This window comes from Rhipicephalus microplus, chromosome 1 (assembly GCF_043290135.1).
Source record: "Rhipicephalus microplus isolate Deutch F79 chromosome 1, USDA_Rmic, whole genome shotgun sequence".
Lineage (NCBI taxonomy): Eukaryota > Metazoa > Arthropoda > Arachnida > Ixodida > Ixodidae > Rhipicephalus > Rhipicephalus microplus.
In genome coordinates, this window is record NC_134700.1 from 63,831,394 (window position 1) to 63,857,853 (window position 26,460).

Below are 26,460 nucleotides of genomic sequence, written 5' to 3' on the forward strand. Positions count from 1 at the left end.
GCGTGGTCTATCCTGTGTCCCATCTCTGCGCTCTTCGAAGTAACTATGTGTACGTATCAACAAGCTCGCTTAGCCACCATTTAGAAATCCATTACGCAGACTGCAACTATATGCAAAACCCTTACTAGCGCAAGCCACTTTAAACATTGATTACGTAGTAATAATCTGCAGTATGAACTTTTCAAGCAATGTTACCCTGCAAAAAGTATGCACTAGGTGGTTGGAGTATGCACTAGGGATAGGATATCACTGTTGTGTTCTACTCAAACCTTGAGGGTCCCCTAATTTTTTTCACCAAACAATTGTAAAATTCATAGATAGTAATGTTCCACAAGCATGGTATTGTAAATAATCACCCTTTTGGCCTATACTGGAAGAGTGGAGGGGGTATTGTTAGGAGTGAATTTACAGGCTGTTAAGAGTGTATGGAAAATTTGACAGATTGTTGTGTAAGTATGCAAGCATTAGGGCATGTCAGTTCATATTAAATACCTGAAAAAGATCACAGGCAGGGGTCCTGATAGGACTCTTGAAAGCATTTCATCCTAGGAAAGAAGTGATGTGTCATTGACACATCTGTTGAAACTTGGAAGGTCAGAAAAGTATTTCAAGCGTAGGTATGTGACGTTTCTTGACAATACATGACTGTGACATTGCACACTTCCATACTGCACATGTGTCTGTTTCCTAACATACTTGCTAACAAAGCCACAACAGGGTGTTTATCAATTTAAATTTTTTCAAATGTAGTGATTTTTCCAGGTTTTTCACATAGATTAAAAGCAAACTCCATGACCATAATGTCTTCTTGGAAAATGTGCGGTGGAAAGAACACTTTAGCAGTAAAAAAATAAAATAAGAGGCACTCATATAAAACAAATGAACACATTTTTACACACACACTCATAATGTTGTGAGTGTATGTGGTAAATATGAAAAAATGTGTGTATCTGGTCAAAACAAAACTTGCGACCCAGGCACTGAGGAAGTTGGCTGTTTGGTTTTTGGAACAACCAGAACACAGCCACACAAATAAAATCAACTGTAGCTGCAAGTTTGAAGGAGCCTGCGATAGTCTAACAGTGCAGCCAATGCTGCTATGAAACGTAAAGGTGGCGCTATCTCGTGGCATTCGTATAAAACAAGGATGCAAGAGCCCGGCCAGTTGGCTTACTGGAGCACATTCTAGTTCATTATAATGGCTATAGCCTGCAGGCCATTTAGAATTGGATTAGATTACCTTGATCTAGACTGCTGTATTTACTAATGATTTGCATCCCCGTCTCATTTGTACATGTCTAAAATATACTTTTCAGCAAAAAGGAGTACTTACGTATTTTATGCGACCTTGTCTTGACAACGACTAACAACAATGTCGCGACAACGAAACTGTACAGCAAAATTTACTTTATCCTTTCTTTCACTTTCTTTTTTTTTTTTACACAATGCACACATGCTTGTTGGTGTTTTATTTCTCTGAGTTCTGACACATGGAGCACAATCAAAGTACTCAGACACCTGCAATAAAAGCTGCAGTAGTGTTTGAAGCGCTGATGTTTGAATATGGGGTGGAAAAAAGGAATCTGTCAGACCGCAACTGCTTCCCCGATTCCATAGATAAATAAAAGATGCAGAATCGTGAGTTAGGCGAATTGGTGAGTGTTCACCGTAGAATATTTTACAAAGGAACGGGTTAGAAGCAGTCAGAGAGGGTCACAGCGCTGATTTCACAACTGAAATTTATTTGGAAAAAGAAAGAACATATATAGAAAATATTGACTCATCAAAACTATGCACATGTACACATTTGTTACAACACAGAATAATTCATGTCTTCTCTAAGACCTTATGTTCTTCATCTAGACGAGTGTTACATGAAATACTTATGCACTTGTTGTTAGATCTAATGAAAATGCTTTGGCTACTTCACACATGCGCTAATCAACATGTCAATAGTATTTGATATTTGTTTTCTACAAGTGGGGCACACACAGGGCTGGGTAGTATCGCAATAGTATTTAAGAGATACTTTTGAGTGTCTGTATTGCTGTATCGAGGCACTTTTAAAAAATGTATTTGTATCTCAGTAGTGAAATACTTTCACGGTGTATCGCATGTATCGCGATACTATCCAGGACACGGGTATCTTGTTACTTTTTTTTTTTTGTAAATGAGCTGAGACGTGTTGACAATGGGGAAAAAAATTTCTGCTGTGACCTTGGCAGTCCGCGGCAAGATATGCACCCACCATTTCTACATTTCTGCTGAGGGCGAAACTGACTCCTACCTTCTTGAAAGCGAGCTAGTTGCTTTGCTACTCGCATCCCATGATGTGTTTGAATGATGGCCTGCTTCAGCGTGACAACAATGTTATACTGCTATATTGAATTCTAGCACAGATATTTTCATTGTGAGGAGTATTGTATACTGCACAATGGGCGCCATTTTTTAAATGTATTTCCTCATGCCAATCGAATGAGTAGTGTTTGTTTTTCTCGTTTTTTTTCCACTTTTCTTTTGCAGCACCCATTTGAAAAACTGGAGCTTATTGCGGAAGCCACAAACCACCCAAAGAGAATTTGGTGCCATGTGCCATCTACGATACCTCTTTCTGCAGCGCATTTCTGAAAAACGCCAGCATGGCCAAACAGCGATTCGAAAAAGGTCTTTTTGAGTCTCCTTTCGCATTCCTTGTTTTGTCCGTTCTTAATTCCTTCTGCCTTTTCTAAGATGTTTCTAGAAAACACTACACCTTCAACTGGAAGTTCGTTTGTTTATGGTTCCAGCACTTCGCTTGAACTATGCTCCTTCTAGCATAACTAATAGTGTTGCTTTTGAGTTCCGGATTTCAGTGTACAATGCGTGTGACTGATGCTCTCATATGGCACAGTTTTTTATTGCAACTGATATCTGTAAATATGTGGTTATTAACAATTATGTGCAGTGTAAGCATCCTTTGTAATGCCTTAATGACACTCGGAGAATGCCGAAAATATAATAAATCAATTTCATTTGCAAGTTTCAATGTGCTGCACATAACAAATGTTTGTATGGAGTATAACTATCCCCGACATAGACAAAAGTATTTTAGTATATGTATTCTGGAATACTTTTTTATCTTTTTGCAAACGTATCTCTGAAATATCCTGTCACATGAATTACAAATTTATCTCAGTATCTGTATTTTATGCTTCCAAACCACGCATTTCGATATTTGCATTCCAGAATACTTCTTCGGGCATCTCTGCCCAGCCATGAGCACACATCCACATGGCCTACCACGAGCTGCCAAATTAGATGTGATTTTAGCATCTGATAGCATTAGCCCATGCCCTCTTAAGCACACGCTTATGCAATGCCCCATTTCACCTAAATATTCGCAGCTGCAAGACAGTGGAATCCCATAAACCACGCCAGTAGTGCAAGGAGCATATCTGTGGACATGACTAGAGACACATTTGTTCCCTTTCCCTGGCTGCTGACACAATGCTCTATCCACCAAAGTACACACATCATGCACTTTATTATGTGCTGAGAATGACATGTTTATGCAATAACGAGCACCAACATTTTTCAAACCATGTGCTATCCTGTGTATGTATAGGATAACTGCCTGCCTCTTTTTCTTGCTAATTTCTAGTGCACTTGAATCACAATGATAAAACTTCTCGATCTTTGAAATAAGTTTTTCCGACAAGGAGCAAATCACGTCACCCAGAAAGCCAGAATTTGCAAGGCGAGCAACTTGTGCATCAAATGCATGCGCCATAAGGTGCTCGCGTAACTTCTGAAGAGCAGCACCCAGCACAGTTGATGCAATGGCTCCCTGTATGATTTTGAGTGGCCAGAATTAAAATTTAGAATTGGCTTTATGAATCTAGGTTGGTATTGCTATATATGTGATCTTTGATGAAAGCCTGTCTTAAATCAAGAAACTGTAGCTCATCAATTTTTTGAAACTCCAAAGTGAAACGCTGACATTTTGTTTTCCTTAACATCTTTCTTTATATTAGCAACCAGTAAAGAGCAATTGTTAATGTCCAGTAGAACTAAGAAGTCATGGACATATCAAACAGCGTGTGATGATAACCAATTCAAATGCTTTTGCAGCTGCCCGTCTACATACCCAAGAAAAAAATAAATAATTACAGGTATATTCATGATTCAATGCAGATACCAGATTTTTGGACAAAATTATTTCCCTTCCAAGACACAACGGTAGAATTTAGGTGGCCTGCATGAGCTCTAAAAACGACGCAATAGAGATGCCACACTGGCACTGAAACAACAACTCATCATTATCTTCTCTCATGCACTGCTTTATACACTTCAAATCTTCACATTGGGGCAAACAATAATATAAATCTTTTACGTCTATACCGAATGCATTACGGCACAAAGAAGGTTGTTCACTTAGTGATAAGATGATAGATTCTGAGTTGGAAATTCTTAGCGGATCACAAGTCTTCAAACGCTCCGAATTTCTTTGAATATACTCTGAAACATTTATTTACCAAGTTTCTTTTTCTGAAACAACAGCTCTTAGTGGCAACATGAATCTTCACTGAAATAAAAACTGATAGTTTTTACCTTTTTGCTTTTTTCACACTTGCCGCTACATGTTCCTGATTAAGCGTTAGTAACAGGGCATAAACTTATTCGTGCAGTCACTTGCTTTGTGCATCAACACTTTTTTTTATTAATATATACCCTAAAGGCCCATTCAGGCATTACGCAGGGGGTTTTAGTTATACAATAAATTTGCAAATCAGAACATTGCCATTATAAAATTAAAGTGGTAAATAATGTAAAATACAGTTCCATAGACAAAGATGCAAAAGGGAAAAAAAAATTGTGGCAGGAATGAAAACTCAATAAGAGAGACACAGCTACAGTGCAAAAAAAATATATATATACAGAAAATTGCCATGAAAAAAATTGCCCCCTATCTGCATATTTGACCAAAAATGTCGTCGAAAGACTATTGTATTTCGCCTGAAAAGAGTGAATAGACAGAAATATTTATTTGATGTTTTGCACGAGAAAACTGGTGAATGGGATCCTGGAGGTGTTGCGTGAGACATGAGTGCCATCTGGCGGTAATTTCAAAAAACGAAAGGATGGCCTTTGTTATAGCGAGCACGCAGCATGCGTGCAATCTTGGAGGCCATATTCTGTAGATTTCAAGACAGGTAGCAGCACAGTATCGTCTTAGCAAAGCGTAGGAGACTCGCCTTTCCATGCGAAGCGTCGCATTGTCAGCTGCAGCGCTTAGAATTACTTATTTATACCTTTTCTAGTATAAATAAACACAGTGCACAATATCGACGTGTTGATATTGTGCCTCAAATATGCTCAATATTTGCTTTTTATTGACAATCGTACAAGTATGAACGCAGAAACTTGAGCAATACTGGTGGATGCTGTGGATGTGGTCGTACTTGAGCCTTTTTGCTGACAGACCAAAATTTTTGCATTGGAGTATCCCAAGCACGACTATCATCTTTAAGGAGGAAATATATTTACAATGAAAGAAGAGTAAAAATAAGCACATACATGCACTTACAAACTCACACAGATAGGTAAGTCATATGTCCAAGAAAATATCGAATTGGTTTACAAAGGTGGCACGATCAATGAATCAAGCAATGTCACTTGGCAGTGTGTTCCAGTGATGTGTGCTTCGAAGTAATGGTGAGTGTTGATACATAATTGTGCGTGCCAAAAAAGGGTGTATTTTGAATTGGTGATCAATATGTTTCAAAATATTATGAGGTGTGTTTGTACAAGCTTCATGAAGGCACATTTACTATGATAAAATGTACGAAAATGCAACAACAGTGACGACAGTCTGCGTTTTTCAAGAAGGGGTAATGAAAGTGAGTGCGTAATATCTGTAGTGCTGCAGTTGCGAGAATACCACTTGGTGATAAATCCTGCTGCTTCATTTTATTTTAATTCTAGTTAATCGATGAGATATGATTGATGTGGGTTCTAGATGATGGATGCATATTCTATCTTTGAACGGACAAGTGTAGTGTATGCTAGCATTTTAGAGGTATAGTTCACCAAGTAAAGGTTTCTTTGAATAAATCCAAGTGCTTTTGACCCCTCACTAGTTATGATATCGATGCGCTTATTCTAAGGCAGGTCAGAAGATAAATGAATTCCAAGATACTTAAATAGGGATACTTTTTCAATGGGGAGAGCTTGAATTTCATATTGACTCATTTCTGTTTTATGTGCTCTTGTAAATGTCATGGCCTTCGTTTTGGAAGTGTTAATTTGCCATGGTGACACCAAAATGCGAGTTTATTAGGGTCCAACTATAATGACTCGTTAGCTTTCTTATGGCTGTCATTCAGAACAATATCAGGTGCCTAAACATCTGTAAACTTTGTGCTATTTTGGTCGGTGTATCCTTTTGTTTGTACACTAAGAAGAAACAGTTATGCATTGCCTTTTTTTAGGCTTCTTCTAGCTGTTCACTGTAGTTGCAGTCGAAGGAGTGACTTTTTGAGTATTGATCAACGGTAATGCTTATTTTTGTGATGGTGGCACAGACTGCCGCCAGTTTCCATGAATTAGCCAGGTTTTACCAAAGTTCCTGCAGTTTTCCAGCAAGGCCCCAATTCCCCGAGTTTCCCAGGTTGGTAGACAGCCTGCACAAACAAAGATAGATGGCAGTTAACTCGCGTCCTGTTCCCTGTCTTATGCAAGTGTCATTCTGCACTTTATTACCTTGGAAGTACTTGCTGCTAGGCAGGTTGGTATAACATTATTAGGGAAAATTCTAGACGATGCGAATGTGTGGTGCAGTGTAAATATTTTCTGTAGTTCAGCTGTGACCGATGCTCTTTTTCTGTGCTTTTTCATTTTTCCAGTGGTGCTTAGGCATCTATAATTTTCCCCCTTAGCTTAATTACCTCCCTGAAGCTATGCATCATCTTGCCCATTAACAACCATTGTTAAACTATTGTATGTGGCATTGTTGATGCAAAATGACCTTAGAGTATATGCTAAAGCTCCTGCAGGATCACCGGCTGAATGTGACAACCAGTTCACCATTTATAGAACCCGAAGTATTGACATTTTCAATATATCTGTTCGCACAGTGCTTCATTGGAGTCATGCAAGCTTAAAATATGGTGCTCCCACAGAGAAATTTTTCTTCCTGTGCTGTGACCAACGGGAAAACTATGTAGACAATAATGAAAAGAGATCACAACTAGGCTTAGCTGTGTGATGTCTGCCTCAATAAAAATGTAATAAATTAATGCAAGTGTGCTTATATCACCATGGTGTTGCGAGTTTATTACTACATTTGATATGAATCTCTGCCCGCTCCACCATGGTGTTCCTAAGGGTGTACACAGTCTTACCTCTGAGACAGCATTACCAGAACTAATTTCACTGTCACAATCTTGAACAGGTGTGCAACAAGCATGCGCCAGTGCAGAGAACACAAGAGAAGTGGTCACTGCTTGCATGTTCAAGGTCGTATGCACGCACACCGGACTATGATTTTGCAGTGTCTTACATTTTGAGTGGAGTATACATCGTGATGGCAGGAGCCATCTCTGTGGTCACCACCTAGACTGTCACAATGTGCATATTGTTGCTTCAGAAAACTGTTTAGGACAAAAAAAGGGCACCGTAGAAAAAAATATTTTTAGGCTAATGTAAGGGCTTGTGGTGAGGAGACTCTCGAAAGGTATATGGTGTGTCATCTTGCAATAGAGAAGCAACATTTATACCTAGTTTATGTTAGTAGGAGTCTGCTAAACATTGGCCATACAAGCTTGTGGCTAGAGAAGGATGATGTCCAGAAGATGCCGTCCTGAAATGTTAACCTGCACCGTCCTCCCTTGCCCTTCTTGGTGCACTGGAATTTTTGCCCTATAGGTACTAATTCCTTTAGTGGGTACTCTTGAACGGCTTCTGAATAAGCTCACTCTTACCACCTGCTTTACCCAAGGGCAAATCCTACTGTTGGAACTTGTTTGCTTGGCAGAAATTTTTAACAGGAAAAGAAGCTTCACTCGTTACACAAATAAAGCTACAGCATTGCAAGATTACTATGATGTTATGTACACAGACCTCCCACATACAACTCACTAAAATGTCACCAATTACCTCTATGGTGAGCCTGATTATGCCTTAAGACAGCATGTAAGTTTCTTGATCCTATACTTTTTAATCAGTATATAAACCTTGAAAAAACAAGATCGTCACGTGCAGTGCATAAAACCAGTGCTTATGAAGTGCAATGATGCCATCGGAAGCATCAGCAAAAGTAAATTCACCCTGCTGGAAAGCAAATTGTGCGTGAAGCCTGTAATTGTACTGTTAACAAAGTCTTCTCAACAACTTCATTACTTCTACTTCTGCAATTTTCATAATCCTGTCTCTTCATACCTTGCTGTCAACCCAAAAATTATTGACCTATGAGGTGTTACTCATATGACCATGCTCATTTAACATACCTGCAAGCCTCAGAGCTAACATAATAAAATTGAAGACTTTAATAAATTAATGCTCTCTGCTACTTACCCCTTCAAAAAAAATTTTTAGCATCCCCTTCAAACCTGTTTTTTTAAAGACTCAACAGGCACAGTGACGTGACTCATGAAAGGCATATCCGGAGCTTCTGGTGCAACTAAAATCTTTTTGGAGCAGCTTAAAAGCTGCCTGAAGCTTTTAAGCTAGAGCTGTTGCACCACATGTTACAGGGAACTAGTTCATGAACATATGCATGCATGTTCACTTGGACTTCTGCTCAACATAAACGTAGGCTTTTTGCTTTTTTGCAGACATCCCCAATTTATATAAAGCTACCTAGCACTTTTCGGGAATTCACATGGCATTTGTAAATGACTCTGGCTTTCAACGATAGTTTAGCTACAATATTGAATCACAGACTGGTAAGACTATTTATGCATTGTATTTACTTTCCAAAAAAAAAAGAGTCTGATTATATTAATGCTTTTATTAGTACAACCTAATCGTTCAATCTGTGGAGAAGTGGTTGCTGTCATCGTTTATGTACAGAATTGTTAGGTCCCCGATTAATGAGCACTTCATAAAAAAAGTGTTTTGTAACTGGTCCTTACTGCCAATTATTTATTATGGCTCGACAAAATTTAGAGTTATGGGGGAGTAAGTAGTTACACTTGGCAAACTGTTTGACATGTACAGTCGTCGAGGTCGAGAAGCCCAGCCGAGACATACCGGAATAGTGGCACACCATGCTTTCTAGGAGAAGTAAAAGTGATTGTACAGCATGCGGTACTGCTGATAAAATTTGCCCACTGTATGGACTTAAAACTCAACCACCTTGTATGAAATATTTTGGAAGTAAACTGTAACAAATAGGACCACAAATAAAAAAAAATAACTAAGTGGTCAGTTCTATATGCAGGTACTAAATTACTGTATTTTAACACAGTAAAGCAAGACTGTTGTCCAAGCACAACTAGCTCATTATTACTTTTATCTGACAGTAACCACAACAGTTAGAAACTATTTGGCTGAAGTCACGTGGTAACTTTTGTAGTATAAGCGGGTTCAGATTGTTAAGAAAGTTGGTGCCCAGCAACGTTTTCAACTACATTGCACGTTCATGTTTACTGTGATAACATCTTCAAATCGCAGGGGTAACGTATGGATTTCAAGCGTATGCCATATACTTGCTCCCTGAGAGAACACAACAACGAAGAGTGCACGCATGCTTGACACAAATAATGAAATTTATGAAAAAGATGTAGCAGATTTCGTCTCTTGGTGCAGATCCCTGCAGGCACTTACCTAATTCTCACCCCATTTTGCCAACAAGCAGCCCATGTAAAATGTCCGAACATGCGCTATTATGTCGGGTCATAACCAGTTTCCTCTAACCACCTTGCACTTAGTTCCGGCACGACATACGTTTCAAAGATCTATTTTTTGCAAACTGTGTGAGTAATTGTAGACCATTCTTCAACAGTTATTTTTGTGCTTACTCGATAGGAAAACATGAGCTACAAATTTTCTAAGTTTCTAAAATATGAATGATAATTGAATTGTGAATGGTAGTCTACACCCAGCCTTAGCATATATTTCCTTTCTAATCATTTTCAATTTGAGGCATGGCACAAATTTTGAAGTACAACTGAAGCCTCTCATATGCATGTTTCGTTTATTTGAAGGTGCCATTTAACAATCTTGAATTAATCCTGCAATGAACTAACATCTGAATGCCTTGCGAATTGCCTGCCACAAAATATATTTTACTAGGTAAATTGTTCTGTGCTTGTTACACAAGCTGAAGATGATGACGATACTGACTGCCGCATCGTCACTGATGAGGCAGAGGATAGCGCGTGTACAATTTAGGTGCACACACGAGGCCCAATGTCAGTGCTACATTTCCAATTTAAACACGAGCGCGCGCAATATGTATGTTTTACCGCAATACACAGCGTGCACTTCACCGCAAGGCACGACTACCTTGCGGCACTGTTTAATTTTAAGAAGACGCTTAAGGTGGCAATTTTGAGCGAATATTTATAGTGCTCCCAGCATATCTTCAACTTTATTTCTTTTTTTTCTTTGTATACACCCGCAAGAAAAGACATAGCTTAGAAAACCGATTATCGTATTCGGCGACAACATATTTAAGCCACTCGGAAAATAACGTCGTGTGAACGCCTGGTAATAGTCCATCGCTTCCAACTTGTGCATTTCGTATCTGTCTCACGCAGTTACGCAAGAAGAAGCTTCAATGAAAGTTTTGGCGCAAGCATACACTTCACCCAAGCGACACATCGATCCTTACGCTACACACGCACTTACCAGACATACACGTACGGCAGACATCCACAAATAGCATAACACACGGTGTTCATGATCGGGCAAGTCGTTACCACATTGCTTATAGACAGTATTACAGAACGAGACCACGTATCCATGCGCAGAGGCGGTTCTCGCGAATGCATAAGGCTCCCGGCAAAGCAAAGACCACGGATAAGTAACCACCGCACGGTAAAGATCCTCACAAGTTAGTGAGGAACTTTAGACCTTTCGTTCCCACCACCTAAACGTCCCCAAAAAAGTGTCCAACACGGCGATTCTATCGCCGTCTAATCATACGTTTTCAGCCAAGTCAAGTCGGTTTTAAGCGGCTATTGGGTGAACCGAACACTTTTGCCTCGAAAAGGTTCGTGCCACCCGGTGGCAGCAGACGCGGCCAATAGTTTTTGCACCAGCTGACTCGAGGTCAGTAGCAGCCTATTGACATCATTATTTTCATTACAAAGTTTGCGGTGGCCAACGGTTGCGACGGCAGGTAACGACTTGCGGTACGTTCGGATGTCTCTCGGATTGTTTCGTTTCGCCGTAAATATTTCGAGCCTCTGTCGACCAACACACTCTTTCTCGCTATGTTTATTTTGACTCGTTCGAATGTTTTCGCGAAGGGAATTCAAGTGACTTCCGGGGAACGAAGCGACCGTTGAAGCTTCCATCAAATGAACACCCGTTGCAAGCCCGGGCCGGTGAGTAGAAACCACTTCAGTTTTTTAAGGACGGGTGCTTGCTGTGCTAGTTGGTTCATTTCAACATACGTAGTTTTTTTTGCCAATGACTGCTTAGGCGTCACACGGTGGCAGCGCATTGCTATATTAAATTTTAAAACTATTTAACGTCTTAATCTGTAACCGGAAAAACGTGCGTTACTTGCGGTGTGGCTTCACGTGGGAACGAGTCGCTGACTCAATAGTTAATTCTGAAATGCTATCACCAGGTAACACCACCCAGGCCGTTGCGATGAAAGAAGGCAAATAAATTAAACCACTGTCGCCTTACATGTGTCTTCGTAGCTAGCCGATATAATATTGCAAAAAACCTACTTGTTAATAGTTTACTGCAGTCGCGTTTGAGAAACATCACATAATTATGGGTCTGGTTTTGCTGTAGTGTGACCAATAAAGTGTCACATAAATCAGAAATACTTCTTTTATTGCCACAGCCTCCTGGCCCAACTGACATGGAAGCAACTGTGTACAATGGGCAAGGAACCTGCTACATGGCATGCCTTGTGAAGAAGCAGCCCTGAGTGATGCACGTGTTGTGAGGTACCATTACATATATGTATAAAATACTGCTGTTTACTAGTTAACTGAGTTTATTTGCTTACTTTGGAAAATTTCGTGCATTGATTATGCATTGAACACATACAATAATATCTGGTGAAGTCAGTTGTTTTTCCAGACTGCCATGCAACGACTGGATGACTACCCCCAAATGTCCACTCTGCAAGCACGTTGAAACATCTGAATGTCCACTACAACAGGTCATCTCGAACCTCACACATGTAATGCTGTATTTGTGAATGTTTTACCGTGCATATCGTGGAGGGGTTCTTTATATTGGCCACAAGCATTGGCTGTATACCGTGGCATGGAGTCTACATTTCAATAATGTTGAAACTGTAACACTATAAGTTAATTGTGTGGCACTGCTGAGTTCAACAACACACTGTTTGATCCCAGCCACAGGCCATATTTCGATGGGGGTGAAACGCTAAGACGCTTGTGTGCTTAAGTGTTCGTTCGATTCGCCTGCACCACGCGATCCATTTTACAAAGGACAGCACCTCGCCATTCGTTTCAGTGGCGCAGCAACGGCATCTTCTAAATCGTGCCATTCATTTCAAAAAGCGCAGGAGAGGTACAGCACCAAAACTAGTTCACGACTTTTCCGTAACTTATGCCCTGACGGCGCTAGTTTTGGTGCAGCCACATGCACAGTTTAACAAACAAAATTGCATTAGACGTATGTACTGTACCACCTCTATAAATGCGGCGTGTTTTGCTAAGATATTTGCACCTCATTAAATTAAGCTAAAAAAATAAGGATTCCACCTTGTCGGCACCTTGTCATTCACTTGTGATGCCGCACTGCTAAACTCGTGTTGCACAAGTTCTGAACTTCTCATGCACAACTGTCAATTAGTTCCGATTGGTGCAGGTGAACTAAACTGACGCTTAAAAGATGGAAGCTTGAAATATGAAAAAAATCTGTTAACATAAGGTGTCAGAGCAAATGTTTCGATAAGTAGTCTTGTCTCCTGTGAGGCTACATTGTAATTTTTTTGAACCCCTGGAAGCCAGAATCGATCTAAATTTGCCCATTACTGTATAACTCACAATCTTTTCATAGTTAGCATGCGAATTGTCAGAAATTATTATTTGCATTACAAAATGCACACCCCCGCCGTGAGGGGCATTAACAAGTTTTCCGACATGTAGTTGTGTCTTGTGAAAGTTTACGAACAATACCCGGAACTGTTTTGTCTTAATTAACTGTGTTTAGCTCATGCAAGTTTACAAAAAATGTGCCAAAGCTCATATGTTCAATGGGCTCCAAGCACATATGTTCAATGGGCTCCTAAAATAATAAATCATAAAGGTGATAAGCACTTGCAGCACAGCTTCTTTAAAAACGTGAATGCTGTCGTGAAGAGCAAAATTGTGTTCATTGCTTGTGGTACTGTTTTTTTTTTCATATAGCAGAGAAACGTCCCAGAGTTCTTTGAGCACATCTGCTTTTGTTTAAATTAAGTTGTCGTAACAATAGTGTCTACCACTACGAAGTGAAATTCTGTGCACTACGGTATTGAAAAAAATCTTGGAAATCGCACAGGTAGTTGAAACATACATGATCTTGATTTATTCACAGCCACACTGCAAGATTGTACGTATTTCAAGTCCTAACCTATAAAAGTAGCAGAGAGAAAACAACTTCAGCTTTCAAGCACAAGTACACTGAAAAGGTGAACACAATAACAAGTGTGTAATAAATGTGACCTTTGTTGATCCAGGATTCGGACACATTCACAGCATTTGTTGAGGAGTGATTGCTTGCAACAAAGTGCTCAAGTTCTATCGATGTGTTTGTGCAAAAGAGTTTGTGCTAAGAGCTGATCAGATAGTGTACCGTAAGAGCACCAACAAAGATGTACAAACAACAAAAATGTACAATGCATACCTAAAGTTTATTTTCTTAGAATTGGGCATTTTCGATCTGTAAGCACACACCTCAAAACTCTGTTCCTTCAGCATGCACGTTCGCTGCATACGCAACAGACCGGTCATTACCTGCGACGAGAAAGCTAGCTGTAGTAACTGTGTAACTTAACTCTAACAATAAATGTAGCAAGCCTGAAATATTTTTAGGCCCATCACCTAAATACATATTACCTTTGATATGGCCTCACGGCTGAGAATTAAAACTAGTGCCTATTCTGTCGACATGGTGCGACATTGCACAATTGTGAAGTACTCAATGTAGCATTGCAGAGCGAAAAAAATTCAGAAGTGCACGCATCCGCAATTGCTTATTTAGCAAATTTAACAAAAATACATTGCTCTCACTGCGCGGACTATCTTTCGGCAATGTGCAAGTTTCCTTCCCGATTCCACATCATGCATTCACTTCACTTCAAGATCAACACTACAGGGCAAGCGCCGCATCTGACGGCAGAATCGGACCCTTGTCCTGAAGCCACGCTATTAAACTTGAGCGCCGCACCACAATGAGAGCGACGTTCATTCAGCGGTCTTGATTTTCAGTTATGTGCATATGCTTGTTAGCCTTCAAGAGTCTTTACACATGGGTTCAAAGCTTTCGATATGTATGAGTGACTTGTTTTGTTCGGACCCAACCGTGTACATTGATTGTACCGGCTTGGACACTCGCAATAAACGATGCAAACCTTACTTGATTGACGTTGTTTTTGCCAGTCGAGGCCAGCTAGGTCACCTGGCGATAATTACTGACGCGAAGTGCGATTTAGCAACGAAAAAAAAATTCCAGAGGAAGCGAGCAGCACGAACCAGCCGCGGGCCCCCCAACCTGCAGCAAATATATATATATATATATATATATATATATATATATATATATATATATATATATATATATATATATATATATATATATATATATATATATATATATATATATATATGCGTCTGTTTATCGATGATGATAGTGCTACCAGCGTCATCTCGCCTCGCGGTATTGCAGTTCAGCAGGCCGCCGCTACGTATTTGCAGGTTATTTTGATACAACAGCCCAAAGGTGCTGTTTCCCTTCTCTAAACTGGTAGGTGTTCTGTGAGGACACCATGCGGATAATCTCTCAATACAAAAAACTGGATGACTTTGGAAGTAGGATACATATCTGTCCTTAAATGAGGCCCGTATGCATGAAAGAGGTAATAAAATAAATAATGCCGTTTCATCATATTCGAGCTCGCACAGTTTCTATCGCAGAACAGCGACCCAGGTCGCCTTCTTGTTTACTGTGTTGCTGTCAAGAGGCACAAAAAAAAAAAACACATCGCTCCTCATTTGATCTATATCGACTCCTGCATAACCATCACACAAGCTCGAAGTCATTTGACAAAATAAACGAGGAGGTCCCGAGAAACTACGTTATGATCGGGTGAGTTTCACGACCATCACTTACCTGCATGAAACATGAAAGTAAGAAGTTGCGACGTTAAAAGAATAAACGCCTAATGATGAATACTGCTCAACTTTTTTATGTATTTAACGGCCAGCGTGGCAACTACAATTACAGATTTCGGAGGCTTTGAATCTTAGCTACTCATAAATTACTTCAGGGATGCCGACAGGTGGCGACACAGTAGTACGGTGTGCTCCGGCAGCGCTGGCCGTCATCGCAAAGAGAGCCATGCTTTCGCCGCCAGATGGCACACTGCCCCGTTCTAGTACACAACATAGAAATTGTTTCTTGATGCAATTATTGGGGAAGTGTCTTTCTCCTGTATGCACACGAGCAATCTTGTCAGCCTTCACACCTCACTCATCGGAATAAAATCCAATCTCTCATGTTTTCATTTGTGCTGGAGATGAATAAATGGGCGTTCTTTGGAGAAGTCAGAACAAATTAATATGACATATTAGAATGGGCACAAGAGCACTTCCACGAAGGAGTTCTGCGTGGGTTCAGTTCAAGTTTGTGTGTTCCTGAAATATTTTTGCATATTTTACGATAAAGCATATTGGATGGGGAGGACATTTACAGTGACGTTAATTGTTCGCATCGCGGAAATGTGCATTCTGCGCAAGGAAAGGATGTTTCTTTGTCAAATACTCGCCACTCGCCAGACCCACCTTGCTCTGAAATCGTAATATGAAGCCCCTGTGTTGCGCTTCATATATTCTGAACTCTTAATACTATAAAGAACCACTGTTGTTCAGTTTTTACGCCTCAAAACCATGATAAAATATTGAGCGACGCCGTATTCGATCGCTCTGGATCTTTTCACCATGTGGTATTCTTTGACGGTCACGGAAGTCTAAACACGCGAGCCTCTAGAGTTCTTGTACATAATTTATTATGTGTGGTCCTCATGGAAATAGAAGAGACTCTTATCCTCACATCACGGGATAGCTCCACTACCTCACTCCTTGACGTGATACCTTTGTCGATAATATCCTGTAATGAAAACAACACCTGTTCAAAAGCAAGACACGTAATACTGTGATAAATAAATAAAAATAAAACCAAGGTAGCTTTGCGCAATGACTTTACGGGGGCCTATAGTTGGTGCGTACTGACGAGAGTTACTTAGCACAAGAAAATAACGCAGCACGCAATAAAGACGCGCAAGGGACAAGTACTACTTACAACTGCTTATTCCACAACGTCGTCATGAAACATACATACTCATGCAGCAAATGCGCTGATGCGTTCAAATAAACAATCAAGAAATGACAATATTAGCAGGCCTCCTATAACAAATACGCTCCGAGAAATCAAAATAATTCATGTGAAGAGTGACTGAAGGCTTCTTCTTAATGCTAAATCTTTCTAATAATGAGTGGGCTTGCGCATTGCTCCTTTTTACAAGAATCTTTGACTCAAGAAACAATGCCTCACACTCTTAGGAGACCACGTGATTCACTAAACGTCTTCGTTGTTTCTTTTTAATTTCAAGGCATGTTCTCTAAAACTGTCATTTTCCCACCTCCTGGTCTTACCGAGACAACTTTTTTCACATGACAGTGGTGTATCATAAACGACGCAATGTGCATTTTACGTAAGGCGTAAGGCACCTTTTTGGCAACTTCACCTTATTGTTATTGCTGACACTATGCGATGCAAAAGTCAGATGAGCTGGTTGAGGACAGAGAAAAACACTCCAACGTTGTGCCTATCCGCAGCCTTCTTGAGGTTATGCGAATTCCTGAGACGGGGTCGTGATGTGGACGGAGGGAGCAGACTCAATGTGCATAGGAAAATGTTCAATTGGCCAAATTGTACATCAACTTGCTTGTACAAATAGAGCTTGTTTGTGTATGCCCAAGTCATAAAAATAACGCTTTCAAGTATGGTTGCTGGTAGCTTTACCTGCATTGAGATGTCACGGAGAACATTGCGGCATCAAAGTGAAAACGGCACGAACGTTGTTTTGGTGTGAAGCTCACGGCAAGTCATTTGATTTTCTTCTTCCAATATTCGGGGTGCGTGCGGCAAACGTACCTGATATACAAGGAAGTGAATTGAAAACATAAGTTTTCAGCGCCAATACACACTTTGCAGCAAGCTGCCGAAATTGTGCCAGCTAGACTTTGTTATAATGTTGCAGCGAAAAGCGATTGCTACGCACCCATATGTTACTCCACGACGCGCACGCGCGCGCGAGGTGGGGCATCCCAGAGTCCACCGCAGCGCAGCTGCATCTGAATGAATTCTCGGCCGTTCTCCGGTGCGCCGATGCTGACACCTCTCCTTCTAGCCACCATAACGCGGCTTTTGCGGTGTGATTGCGTGCGAACGCGTGGATAAGTCGTGGCTTCCCGCGGCGATCCCGGTAATGATAGATAGCGCCATGTAGAGGGAAGAGAAATAAATTTTAGCTGGTTTAGCTTGATAACAGGTCACGTGCTGTGTGGCCTGTATTTGCCTCGCGTGTTCTCGAGAGCCTCTACTACCGATCGGCAGCGTTTTCTTACCATGCGCAAAAAGTATTGTAGGACCGCTTTGAACATCAGTAACCTTCTTTTATTCTAGTAGATCGTTGCTTTTTTTATTACCACACTTTTATCTTGAAAAGCCAGGTAACTTTATTATTAGAGATTACTGTGCATGGTCTCACATTTACGTATCCATGAAATTGCTTCCTTCCACGCCCTTTTATTGGCGAACTGACTGAAGAGCTAGAAACATGATGCAGTCTGAAGGTACCTAGTTTAGGTAAAGCAGCACTTGCATACTCATTCTTGCATGAAGTCAATGCCCATTTTCGATGAGTTTCGCTCGATTTGTCTGGCGGGCAGTGAAATCGCTGTATTGTGTCCAATGTTTTTCTCAGTAAAGAGAGCAATGATGGAAGCGACATTTTGTTTTGAGACCGTATTCTGGAGCCGTCAAATGGTGCTTCATAGCAGCCTCGATTGTTTTCAGAGCCGAAAAAATGCTAGCCGGCAGGAGCTATTGCCATTTGCGGAGCATATGGCAAAATATTCTAAACAACTCCTGGTGGTTAGCACCGTTTAAGCATCTTAGAAATATTCATCTTTAATTTTCAACATATTGCATATAAAATAATCAATGCAAATCGCAAAAACTATGATGAGGCAGATTGATGGTCTTTCAACACCAAGTAGGTATTTTACGAAAGTATGCCCACCACTGAAATTTTCAATCATCAAGGCTATATTGAGAACTAACATTTAAAATGTTTTTTCTTGTTACATGAACGAGGTCCAAGCTGATGAAAGTGCTAAATGTCATCGCTCACATAAGAAAACCATCACGACAGGAGCTTGAATGACCAAGACGTCTCGCACGCATTTCCCCTAAATAGTCTGCTAGTAAGGTACAAATATACAGCTCTATCGAATCTATATAGAAAACGCTTGTGTGTGTGTGTGTGTGTGTGTGTGGCATAATCAGTGTATTACTATGCAGCTTCTATACGAGCTAGTCAATAGGTAACAGTATACTGTACAGCTTGTTTCTGTTTTCATTCAAGCTAGCAGGATGGTCCCGTCGTTTCACTTCATTGTTTTTAGTTTTCCCAATGCATGCAGACACTAACAAATGCTACGTTTTAAAGCAGCATGTAGCAGCTTTTGTTTTTCGGAGTAATTTGGAGCAATTGCAGCACCGCTTTTGAAATAAAACCAAATCATACCCTGGAGCTCTTCGGCAAACAACAAGTCTGACTTCTCACGAGAGACAGTGCCAGCATTGGATTTGCCATTCACAATTGAAGAAATGAAAACCGCAATCAGCGAATCAAACAGGCACACATCATCCGGTCACGACGAAATAAGCTATGAAGATATCGCAGTTACCTCACACCTCCCGCCTACGACTCATAGAATATTATAATTCTTCATGGCTGTCTGGCGAGGTTTCCGCAGAATGGAAACTCGCTAAAATAGTGCCCATTTTGAAACCCTCAAAGCAGCCAACAAGCTACGCCTCTTTCCGACCCGTTTCACTGCTGAGTTGCGTTGGCAAGCTTATGGAGCGGATGGTTCATAAACGAATGACTTGGTTTTTAGAAAGCCATGGCAAATTTACTCAAGAAATGAACGCATTCCGTCAAAGCAGATCAGATATCGATGATGTCATCACCCTCGTCTCTTCACTCGAAGAGGACCTCTTTGCTGGACGCATTCCAATAGCTATCTTTCTCGACATCAGAGCAGCTTTTGACTCCGTTTTTCACCATGCCATTCTTGCAGCCATGGTCAGTCTTGGCCTTGGAGGAAGACCGTATAAATGGATTGAGAGCTATTTAAAAGAATGGAAGACATACACGCGCACTCCAAATGGTCCCACACAGTTCTACGCAGTAGAGAAGGGCGTTCCCCAGGGCGCAGTGCTCAGTACACTCCTTTTCAACATCACCCTGATAGATAAAACAAGGATATTGCCGGATTGAGTGCACATCACAATTTACGCCGACAATATCTGTATCTGGAGTACTTCAAGTTCGCATTTTCTTACCAAACAACGCCTTCAAAAATCTTTACTGAACCTCTCCGCGTATATGGCTTCCCGGGGTATGCACTTCTCCCTAGCAAAGAGCACAGCTATGGCATTCACGAGAAAGAAAATTACCAATTATCTGCTCCTCCTCGGTGGCCGGCCAGTGTGCTATGTATGGTCTCAGCCATTTCTTGGAATAGTCATCGACAGAAATCTGTCCTGGTCTCCTCAGGGGAAGAAACTTCGAGCGAGAATAGCTGCAGCATCACAACTTTTCAAATTCATGGCGGGAACACGATGGGGATGCAACTGCCGATCAATGGTCTTGCTTGAGAAAGCGTACATTGAAGGAATTTTGCGTTATTGCCTACCGATGCTTGACCGATTATCACCAACAAACAAGAGAACTTTAGAGGGCGCACGAAACAATTGCCTACGAATCTGTCTAGGCCTTCCGAAGAGCTCATCAGGCTCATGAACTGTAGCGAAAGCAGGATGTCTTCCACTAGATGTCATCTGCACTCAAGAAATATTGCGCACTCATTTCCGCCATGTCATACATGGGAGGAAGCATTTTCTGTACCGCATACATCTCACCCACGGCTATTCAGCATTTGGCCAAGCTGTGGAAATGCAGCAACTTACTGCTATCAGACAGCCGAAGAAGTTTATGCCTCCAAGATTTCCTCCGTGGACGCTTTCACCACTTGATATTAAGCAGTGTGTCCCAGGAATCAATGAAGCGAAACGACGTATTGCACAGACCACACTGCTGCAGACTACTCTCTTCTACTTAGCCCAGCGTTACACTCAGCATTCTCATATTTATACTGATGCCTCAAGTACTCAGGAGATCTCGTCATATGGCCTCTATGTTCCCTCTACAGGACAAAGTCTATCCTATCGGCTACAACGCAGGGCATCATCAACGACAGCAAAACTTCATGGAACTAAAGAAGCAGTCCTCTACATCCTGCGTAAAACGCCGAACCGATGGGTGATCTTCACCGACTTTAAGAGAGCACTACAGATACTATTCGGCCTTTTAAAGAAAACAAATTATCACCCGATTTCATTTGATATAGCATACTTACACCACTTGGATATTATTACGGGCCACGTTATCACATTTCAATGGATACTGGCTCATTTCGGGATACTGGCCAATGAAAAAGCAGATGAAGCGGCCCGCAAAGGACTTTAAAAGCAAAGTTACTGGCGAATCTATTTCACTAAATCAGATTCTTTCCAGCTGGCTAAAAGGCTTGCTTCCAAAGAAAAGGCTTTGGAATATCCCGACACTACATTATGCTTTCCTCCTCGCTATCGATCCATATCTTAAGACTAGACTCCCATCCCGAATCCCTTGACACCTGGAAACTCTACCACCGTCTCCGGCTCAACAGTGCTCATGGGAACAATTTACGGTATCGCTTCGGTCAAGTAGACAGTCCATACTGCAATAACTGTGGCTCCATAGAAACTGTAGAACATATATTGTATGAGTGCCGAACGTATGCCAATGAGCGTGCGCTCTATGAACACTGCATGCATCTCTTAACCCAAAGAACTTTATCAGTTGATTGTGTCCTGGGCCCTTTCCCCAGCTTCACGCAACAGTGGCAAGCGATGAAACTTTTATTCGCGTACTTAGACAATATCGGTCAGCTAGACAAACTGCAGGGGCGCCTTGAAAACTGAAGTCATGCTGTCAGCACACGTCCCCGCCCAAGAGATAGAAAAATGTGTATATATTTACTTTTTTCTTTGCAATTGAATTATTAATATTTTACCTTTCTCTCTTCTGCCTTTCAGTTCCCATTACCCTTCCCCACGCAGAGTAGCAAGTCAGCGACACACACACGCCGGCTAAATTCTGTGCTTTTCAATTAAGATCGCTCTCTCTCTCTCTCTCTCTTAATTTTTGTTTTTCGTTCTGTAGTACCGAAAGAAAGGACTGTGAAAAAAAGCTTTGTTTAAAAACAGCTAGTTCACAGCTTCATACAAAAGGACTAGAGCACACAGGGGGATCGTAGCACTGCTTGGGCCTGGAAACGTGCCCGATTTCTTGGCTCCACGAGGTAATTGACAGCGGAATTTTGTTGCAGAACTCGACAAGGGCCGCAGTACTTCGAAGATAGCTTGTGGGCGAGTCCCGCAGGAGTATATGGAATCCACAACCATACCAAGTGTGGGTCAAACTATGTAGCAGTAGTCGATTCATGATAACGATGTTTCTGGCGACTTTAGGCGTGCGACGTGAATGAACGAGCAAGCTGGTGAAAATCTTCGGCATATGCGGCTGCTCTTAAAACGGTTGTGAACTCGGAAGAGTCAGGCTGACACGGAAGAATTGTGTCCATTGCGGAAGAAGGTTCATGTCCATAAAGAAGAAGAGAAAACTCCCCAGCATTTCCGCATTTCCCCGAGGATGAACATGGTTAAGTGCGAATGCACGCATTGATGCTATGAGGGGGAGTAAAGTTAAAATCCGTTGGCATTCGCCAGGGAGTTAACGTAAACTCCCCCGTGTGATCACGTTGCGATTCCCAGGAACAATTAGACCCTCTCGGGAAATCTTGGTGAGTTTACGCGTATATGTGAGAGTAAATTCGCAGTATAATGATGTTTATGTCCGAGGCCCGCTTCGCCCGCTTGCGCTCGGCATCACGGACCCTTCGCCGTGCTGCCTTGTCTTCAACCGGCGTGACATCTTCAACGACGCGTGCAATGCTCGCATTCAATTGCGTTCTACTCGTTGTTGGAAGTATCGCAGTCGACGTTGATGCCTGCGATGGATCCATACCTATGAGGACTTGCCGATCTCGAGCAAGTCGGGGCTGTGTGGGCGCGCGCAGCCATGAAACGGAGGGCGGAGTGCGCGCAATCACGTGGTTGTGACGTCGCTGCGCCGTTGCTACAGACGCTCCTCTCCGCTCTTCGCGCCATTGCTCCGGGAGAGGAGGAGGCGCACCGCGGACGGTGGATTCAGGGTCGCTTATAAAGTGCATTCGCACAAAAAAAAAAAAAAAAAAACAAGGTGCGAATCCAGTGGTGCTTTGTGTTGCCGTGTTGTATGCGTACGCGACGAAAGGTAGTAGATGAAGTGGTAGTAGATGAAGCGTACATGGAGAACATATCGCCAAGGGTACGATTGAAACACTCTGTCATCCTATTAGTTTGGGGATGATATGCTGTTGTAGTGCAGTTTATGATGCGACACTGCTTTAGCAAGGCTTAACGGCGCCGGATAGAAAAGCATGGCCGCCGTCGCTGAGTAATTTTTGAGGCGCTCTATGTCTTAAGACGAGACTTCGCAGTATAAAGCTGGTGACGTCGTTTGCGGTAGAAGAAATTAGTGCTGATGTTTCAGCATACCGCGTCAGGTGATCGATAATTACTATAACCTAGCGGTTGCTGCTCGGGGTGTAAGGAAGCGGATCGTATAGGTCAACCCGTGAATAGAAAAGGCCGGGATGGACAAGGTAGGTGTTGTAACGTGCTGGCGATATGTTGAGGAGGTGTCTTGCGTCGTTGGCACGTAGAGCACGACTGGATGTACTGGCGAACGAAACGGTACATACCTCACCGGTAGTACTGACGGTGCAGGCGTGTATATGTGTTTAAGACACCCGCGTGACCACATTGTGGACCATCGTGAACCGTGGTGCAGATGTCGGAAGAGCAGAGTTGCCGAGGATTAACAAGTAGCCAATTTCGGCTAATAGAGTTGTATCTGCGGCAGCAGAGCAGATTAGAGAGTTTTAGGAAGCTACGGAAACATGTTATGGAAAGGCGGCAACATGGAAGCGGCTGACGAGTGCGCATGCGCGACCATTGTATGCGCATACAGAAACGAACTGTGTCGCATTTCCGTAACGTGTTTCCGTAGTTTGCTAAAACTGTGTAATGTATCTAATGGCGAAGTGTTGGTCTTGGCGGCGAAGTGCCCGAGAGACAGAAAAAGGCGTCTTGTTCGAGAGAAAGCCCAAAAGCGAAGTGATCCAGGAGTCTTTACGTTGCTTGGAAGGCTTGTCAGAAATATTGGTTGACAAAGGCACCACCCACGGAAGTAGATGAGCAGATGGGCTCAGCAAGCACAGGTGAGCGGGATAGGGCATCCGCATCAGAATGCTTCCGACCAAAATGGTAAATAGCACGAATGTCGAATTCTTGCAGGTGCAATTGCCAGCGAGCGAGCCGACCATTCGGATGTTTTAGTGAAGATAGATAGCACAGGGCATGATGATCGGCCACAATATCAAATGGAAGTCCGTACAGGTATGGTCGATATAATACAATCGCCCATAAAATGGCGAGACATTCTTTTTGATGACTGAGTAGTTTTTCTCGCTTTCCATGAGCATGCGGCCGGCGCAAGCAACAACGTACTCTTCGAACGCACGTTTGCGTTGGGCGATTACGGCGCCAAGCCCGACGCCGTTGGCGTCAGTGTGAAGCTCTGTTGGTGCTGACGAATCAAAAAGTCGTTGCATTGCCGTGAAAAAGGCCGAAGTTGTTGAAATGCATCGTCGCACGCCTTTGACCATGCTGATAAACCAGAACTGCAAGGTTGGTCAAAAGGGCCATGATAGAAGCAAAATTGCAGATGAAGCATTTGAAACAAGAGCACAAATCGATGAAGCTTCGAATCTTTGTAACGGTGGTTAGTTTCCGGAACGTGGCAACGGCACTAAGTTTCGCAGGGTCTGGAAGGATACCGTCTTTTGAAACTACATGACCGAGGATGGCAAGCTTGCAGGCAGCAAAGCGGCAGTTCTTCAAATGAGGTTGAAGACCCGGCTTAGCGAGGCACGTCAGGACTTGCTCGAGGCAAGTAAGATGGAACGAAAAGTCGTTTGAAAATACCACAATGTCGTCTAAGCACCATAGACAGGTGTTCCATTTTAAACCCAGAAGAGTAGCGTGCATTCATCTTTCGAAGGTGGCTGGCGCAATGCAGAGGCCGGTGCGCACACCGGTGATTTCGCAGAGTCCGTCAGGTGTTACAAATGCCGTCTTCGGGCGGTCTGACTCTGCTATCGGCACCTGCCAATAGCCAGAACAAAAATACAATGAAAAAAAAACTCTGCTCCCCGTATGCAGACCAATATCATCAATACGGGGTATAGGGTAATTTTATTGACGCGTAATTTTAATGAGTCTGCGGTATTTAACGCAGAACCTAATGGAGCCGTCTTTTTTTCTTAAAGAGGGCTACCGGCCAAGCCCAGAGACTGTTGGATGGCTCGATGATGCCACGCTCATCTTGTGATCCACTTGTTGGTTGTTGACACGGCGTTCAGCTGACTACACACGGTATGGACGCTGTCTTAGTGAGATTTGCTGGCCGGTGTCAATAGTGTGGATGACTGTGGATGCTCGACCTGAAGATGGGTGATCGTAATCGAATGAAGCGCGAAAATGCTGTAGAAGGTTAACGATTTCTCTATGTTGCTTGCGCATGAGCTCAAGATCATTACGGTTGAAGAAAACCTCAACGTTGTCAGCGGTCGCAGTAGGTGGTGTGACCGCACATATTGAGACTTACGTCGCAGGGTTGGGTATAGCCGCAGGAAAAACACAGTCAAAATATTCGTCTTCTCCGAGCCATTCCCACGGAGTACTAGTGAAGCAATAGCAGAAGTAATACATGAGTACCCCTCAGAATAATCGTTGTGAAATGTGACCATAGCCTATAAGGGTACTTGCTTAGGAGAGTTGGTAGCTATTCATTGTCACCTTATTGCGCACTCCTTAAAAGACAAACACTTGGGATGAAGGACTAGACGGACACAAGCGACAATATCGAATGGAAGCAAGACGTTCCGACGTCGCGTGGTATTGGCTGATGGCGTGAAAGCAACGGGTGCTGTCGCAACAGGGGCACATGATACCGAAATGAGAGAGGCGGAGAACGGTGCAATGATGCCGTACGAAGCTGAAAACACTTTACTAGATTGGTAGTCTCAGGATCAAAGCAGGGCACAGACAATGTTAGTTCAGGACAGGCACAGTCCACTAGAGTACCAGTTGACGATAAGAGATCCTATCCAAGAATAAGGTCATGCAAAAAACGGAACAAGATGACGAATACGACGAAGTACATGATATCTTGAATAACAACTCGTGTCGTGCATAATGCCAACGGCTCAATGTGGTGTGGCGTAGCCGTTCGCAAAAAGATGTCGTTAAGGGGAGTGGTCACCTTGTTGAAATCGCGGCAGAGTTTTTCGCTTATGAGGGATACAGCTGCCTAGTGTCGACAAGAGCACGCCATCTACAGATAGTTTAATTTCGTTCGAAGGACAAAGATTACGTATTGAAATGTTCGACAGCAACGCAGCTCTTGCCTCCGGAACTGCGGCTGTCAATTTTCCCCTCGCGGTGGGCTGCGGGGACGTAACATTGTGGAGATAGATCGGCGACGTGGAGAAGTTG

The 26,460-nt window shown here is 42.4% G+C and overlaps 1 protein-coding gene and 2 long non-coding RNA genes across 4 annotated transcripts in view; 2 read left to right on the forward strand and 1 right to left on the reverse strand.

The window, feature by feature from the left end:
* Window positions 1–2,633, forward strand: part of LOC119177992 (uncharacterized protein C15orf61) — a 274,591-nt gene extending 271,958 nt beyond the window's left edge. Inside the window, exon 6 of the transcript XR_012886072.1 lies at window positions 2,524–2,633. The gene's annotated coding sequence lies outside the window, so the exon portion shown is untranslated. The remainder of the gene's footprint in view (window positions 1–2,523) is intronic.
* LOC119166760 (uncharacterized) lies at window positions 1,722–10,970 on the reverse strand. The gene is made up of 2 exons (XR_005109134.2): window positions 10,834–10,970; window positions 1,722–6,662 (listed from the first exon to the last, which is right to left on the reverse strand). It is a non-coding gene; the product is annotated as an uncharacterized LOC119166760 (long non-coding RNA).
* A 232-nt stretch (window positions 10,971–11,202) lies between these two features.
* On the forward strand, window positions 11,203–14,759 carry LOC142771701 (uncharacterized). 2 transcript variants are annotated; one of them, XR_012886112.1, is made up of 3 exons: window positions 11,203–11,339; window positions 11,457–11,534; window positions 12,008–14,759. It is a non-coding gene; the product is annotated as an uncharacterized LOC142771701 (long non-coding RNA). The 2 variants fall into 2 exon arrangements; XR_012886101.1 differs by having other exon boundaries at window positions 11,327–11,534.
* Window positions 14,760–26,460: the final 11,701 nt, after the last annotated feature.